Source organism: Sceloporus undulatus, chromosome 8 (assembly GCF_019175285.1).
Source record: "Sceloporus undulatus isolate JIND9_A2432 ecotype Alabama chromosome 8, SceUnd_v1.1, whole genome shotgun sequence".
Taxonomy (NCBI): domain Eukaryota; kingdom Metazoa; phylum Chordata; class Lepidosauria; order Squamata; family Phrynosomatidae; genus Sceloporus; species Sceloporus undulatus.
Genome location: NC_056529.1, coordinates 19575226 through 19580886, shown reverse-complemented (window position 1 = coordinate 19580886; position 5661 = coordinate 19575226). Strand labels below are relative to the sequence as shown.

General features: G+C 42.4%; 1 long non-coding RNA gene across 1 annotated transcript; it reads left to right on the top strand.

The window, feature by feature from the left end:
* Window positions 1-629: 629 nt before the first annotated feature.
* Window positions 630-2975, top strand: LOC121937551. Its single transcript, XR_006105164.1, has 3 exons — window positions 630-743; window positions 860-943; window positions 2870-2975. It is a non-coding gene; the product is annotated as an uncharacterized LOC121937551 (long non-coding RNA).
* The last annotated feature ends 2686 nt before the right edge of the window (window positions 2976-5661 follow it).

Genomic DNA, 5661 nt, shown 5'->3' with positions numbered 1-5661 from the left:
AGCATTGAGCCATGACAGTTAAAGCGGTGTCAAACTGCATTATTTCGGCAGTGTGGATGCAGTTGCAGCCTTAGTTTGGTGGCAGCGCAATTGCATTGCATGCAACAAGTCCCAGATTCAAGTCTTGTCCTTCTCCAGGGAAGGACTGAGAAAGACTACCATGTCACCAGGGCCTTTTGGAGATGCAACTACAAATCCTATCCTCCTGGTTGGCTTCTAATGGACATCTTTTACATTTCCAAATTAAGGTTGTTGTTTTTACTCTCCTAAAAGAACCAAGTGCAAATATCGGTGTTGAACTTTGCTGGGAGATGTGATTCAACCTGTACATTTCCCCTGTCTTCAATCTGCCCTGAGGCACAGATGAAGATGTAGAGGTTTGGGAAAAGGAGAAGGGGAAAAAAGAAAGTTGGAAAGGGCAGGCATGGATATTTTGAGTCCACAAAAAGACCCCCAGGAGTTTCTATTTTTATCTCTTGGGGTTTTTTTAGGCTGACATGAGATGTCAGAGTTACACTTCAATTTGTCAGGCGCCACCTCATTTGTCAATCGCCAGGCAGTGTTTCTGTTGTCAAATACTGCTGGATCCATGCGGGAGCATCGATCAAACCCCTGGCGCACCGAGGACAAACAGCTGCCGCAGTGAAGGCTCCTGTCAATGCGTGGATTAGGGTCCTTCAAGAAGAAGAAAAAATACATCCGGGTGGAATTGCTGTCATCTCTCCTCCTGGGTCAACGAAATGGTAGACATTCTCTCTTTTTTAAAATTCCCCCTGGAAAAATAAATTCCTTTCAGCAGTTGTACATGGGCTTAATACTGAGAAAGCTGAAAGCTTTCTTCCCATTTGCTTCTTTCTAGGGATTAAGGCAAATGAAGGGAAGTGTCAGTGAATCAATCTAGGAAGACGTTGTGATGTGTGACCTGGAAGAACTTGCAATGGAGGTTTGGATGGATTTGAAACAGGGATGTACAGGTTCTTCTTCAATCCTCCTTGGAAGACCCAGCATTGAGGAGTTGGAGAGGTCACAGGACCCTTTACATAGTGTACATATATACATTTGGGAGGGAGTTGTGACCTGGAAGGTCTTGTGCCAGAGTTATGGGTGGATTTGAGACAGCTTAGCCTGACTGCACAAACATGCCACATCTTCTTCTTTGGAAGACCCAACCTTGAAAAGTTGGGAGGTCACTGGACACCTCATTTAGTCTCCCCCAACTTTCAGCTATCTCTGTGTATGCACATGGATACATGGATCCCCACCGTGGTGCACTTTCCCTAGCAGAGAGAGCTTTATTTAAGAACAGAGATTTGGGAAGCCTTGTGTCCTCCTTCTCTAGGCAAGGAATACTCAGAGATGGTTTTGCCAGTTCCTTCCACTATCTCGGGACTCAATTGAGTTGTGTCAACTTTGTTGAGTCAGCCTTTGCTTCTATGGGGAGCTGTCCCAAGTCCTGCAAAACTCTGGTCTTGCTTTTCTGCTTCGCCTCAATGGTTCTCAACCTTTGGTCCTCTAGATGTTTTGAACTTCAGTACAATGAGTCCACAACACACTCCATTACCTTGCCCAGAAATGTTGGAAGATGACCAAGAGTTGCCCAAGATGATGATGATGGTTTTTCCTCATATACATTATTTTACATTACATCTCATGAAATCATGGACTTTCTCATCAGGTTGTGTGGAAGTCTTTTGATCATCATTATTAAATGATAACAAAAAAAGCCCATAATACTGAATTGCCTCTTAACATATTGTTATGAAACGTTATCTATAAAGCCCAGGTTTCTCTAAGGTGATTTTCTGTTAATTGGTCCTTCTGTATGTATAAAAATACATTAGCTTATTCGATGTTACCAGCTCTCAAATTCTGTAACACCATGTTGTGAAAAGTGGAAAAATCCCTTTCGCTAGTGAAATGACGTTGGAGTTTATCACATGACGGAGACCGGGAGTTTATCCCATGAACATCCCAGAATAATTGTGTAATTACATGAAACAATTTCACACGATGCCACACAAAACCTGTCATTAAAGTGGTCACAAAGAAGCATCAATGCACATGTTTTTACTTTTGGGATTTCAGCGACAGTGCATTTCTAATATCACTTTATTTGCACAATTGCATGTGATAATCATTTGCGCAATTACTTGCCATTTCCGCTTTGTTTGCAGGATGCTTTAAGTGCGCTTTAATCTCTCTTTAATGCCAAAATTAGCCCCAGTGTGATAAACTGAACTGTTATTATTGTTTGTCTTTCTGCTGCATTATTCATTTCAGATCAACTTTGTTCCCATTGACCTGAATTCTAGCATTAGTTCTATTTTGAGAAGAGTCATTGAATCAATAAGACTTGCATAAGTGTTGATTCACTGATCTAATTGGGATGAACCACTTGCTTTATAATATCTGAACATAATATACAGCTTCAAGTTGCTGGGAGTTGGATGAATTCTGATGCTTGTACATTAGTTGCCCAGTATGTACTGGCAACAAGCTGGTTTTATCTGTGGCTGCTGTCAGTCTGCTCACTCGCCTCATGTGCGGTCTTGGAGGAAGCAGATCATAACATGAAAGAAACTCAGGATGTCCCTGTGTTATTTTTCATAGCAACAGCTAATCCCTTAGCAAAGCACAAGTGTTGTTTGAACTGGAAATGGATGAAGATTTTAAGTTGGAGGTCCTGTTTTTCTATTTGTCGATTGTGATTTTTCTCTGTTGGATCAGGCAAGACCTGTACCCCCCTGGCAAGATGGGCGATCAGAATTTGACTATTCCAGATACTTGTCCACCTAAATATGCTCTAATCTGCTAAAGCGCATACCTTTCCCGATGTGATGTGCATGTTCTATGCTCTTCCTTTCTGCAGTATTCCTCCCCGCTCCACCTTGGCATGCTGTTGTGAGATATGATGACCCATCATTCCAATTCGTGTCAAGTTATGGCACGATGCGAGCTGGATCAGAAAGAACGACACCAGAAAAACAATGCCACCATGCGCCAACATCTCAGTTCATCCTCTCGGTGTGTGTGTCTCTCTGTGTTTAAAGGCATGTTTATTGAGTTGGATCCAATAAAGCCAAGTCAATCAAAACCTCACCGAATCATTTCTACAGGGCACAAGTTGCCTAGACAAAAAACAAACAAACTGTGTGTGAGAGACGGAAGATTAAAGAAAGAGCCTCTTGGCTGAAAAACTGGATACACGGTGTAAGTGGGCAAAGGCAGTTGGTTTGTTTTTCATCGATAAATAGATGAAGGGAAAACATGGCCTTATTATGAATATTATTATATTGGTATCCTGTTCTTTCTGTGAAGATTTCAGGGTAGAATAGACCCAGAGAGATTACAAATGGTCCAAGGTCACCTAGGTCAAAATAATACGTTGTCTGGCATGAAGATAGACAGGACGCCACTCCATCATGTCCTACCTGGAGGAGGCCTCCTTGAATGAAGATGGGGATGAGGAGAGCCATGATTATGGGTCCCAGTTGGAGCTGGAGGAGGCTGATGGTCCTTCTGCATTGGCAGAGGATGAACCCATTCAATTCCAGACAGCAGTGACAGATCAGGAGGAGGCAAAGGCATATCACTATCCTGAGTAATGTAAATTAAAGCACGAGGAGCAAAAGATCAGGCAATGCTCTGCTCTGCTTTAAATATAAGATGCTGAACTAACAAGGCCATCTGGGCTGATTAACTAAGCCATCGGATTCAGGCCTTATGGTGAAATTTTATGTATGGGGGAATCAAGATGCAAGTTGTTCCGGGACCTGGCTAGGGTTGATGGGAATTGTAGTCCAGCCACATCTGGAGGACTACATGCTTCCCAGCCTTGCTATGTGTTTCTATATGGAAGTAAGTCCCTTTAATCAAATACAGGGGTATCTGCTGGGGTTTGGTACCCAAACTCGCCATGAAATCCATGGATGCTTAAGTCCCATGATATGCAGTGGTATAGAAAATTGGGGTCCCTTATATAAAATGGCAAAATCAAGGTTTGTTTTGGGGATTTTAGATTTTCAGGGGAATTTTTTCAAATTGAGAATGGTTGAATCCATGGATGCAGAATCTGTGGATACAGAGGTCCACTGTAAAATGGATATGTTTCAAAAATAGCCTATCTCCATGCAAGACGTTATCCAGTTTCTGAATGTGGCAGTTCCTGTTAATCCATGTGCTCTATGCATGGGGAATGTTATAGGGTTTCATCTCTGAAAGAGATAGTGAAGAATAATAGTTACTGCAGATATGTTTTCATTTCAGTGAACTCTCTTGCCCTGTCTGCAGGTTTCACCACTCTGTAACCTTCAAAATGCTACAAGTTCCACTGGTGCTAACCCCAGGCCCAAAGCATACATCCTTTAGGAACTCTTTATAGGGATCCAAGCCCAAAAAACAGGGAGTTTGGAGAACACAATGTCTTTGCTGTTTTCCCAGTGACGCAAATTTTCCCATCTGCGTTTCTTTTTTTAAGATCGGATTTTCCAAGGGGGCAATCCCAAAGGTGGTGAGCTTCAGAAGAATTTCTTTTTTAAAAATAATAGAAAATAATAATAATAATATCGAGCGAAGCTTGGAAATCCGTAGAAAATATGCCACAAGAACTGGATGCCAAAAAGTGTCTTTTCCAGATCTAGAAAGGCCTCCATTGCTTTCGATCCCCCCGAAGGAAACGACATCACAAAGGCAGGAAAGAACTTCAAAGAAAGCCTTCTTGGCAAGTTTGTATATATGTAAAAATGATTGTCAAGAGTACAAAGGAATCGCTAAGATTTAGAAGGCAACATGCGTCCATGGGACCGCTTAATGTCTTTACCTTTTGGGTCCGACAGCTGTTGTCAGCGACTGGAGGAAAATCCGACCCAGTCGCATACCAAAGGGCAAAAGTCCAGGGCATGATCCTGTTTACTAGTGGAGAACTGGCTGTTCTTCTAAATGGACCAAGTGATTTCAGGGGTACAACCCAGATAATGGTTGGTACAATGCGTCACCATCTTGCTCTCAGTCTGGACGATTGTCAAGATTGGAGACATATCTGAGGGTCGACGGAAACTAGACTCACTCTAGTTTGCTCTGGCCAAAGGTCATGAGAAGTGGCATGGGAAGCATTACAATGGAGCAACTCATGGGATAAGACACACCTCATTTATGAAAGAGAGAAGCATAGAATCATAGAGTTGGTAGAGACCACAATGGCCATCCTTCTGCCATGAAGGAAGACACAATCAAAGATAAAGATGGTGCATAAAGACACTTTCTTCCATCACCCTGGATGGCCCTCGTGGTCTCTTCCATGACCCAGCCAAGTCTTATTATGAGATGCCATGACATCAGAATCCATATCCAGAAGCTGTTTGCTCACATCTGCTCGCATCTGCCTCTACTTTGTTGTTGCCGTTGTTGTTGTGTGCCTTCAATTCGTTTCTGACTTATGGCAACCCTAAGCTGCCTCCACTATTGATTACTAATATGTCCCATTTCTGAATGATTTGCTTCTAAAGCCACATATGAAATCATTGACATTTTGGGTTTGAGCATTTTGCCACACCAGAAGGGCTATCCAGAGCTTGGAAACTGCAGTTTTCATAAATAATTAGGGACACTTATGGTTCCAGCCCCGTAGAATCATTCGGTTTGTTTATTATTATGATTATCATC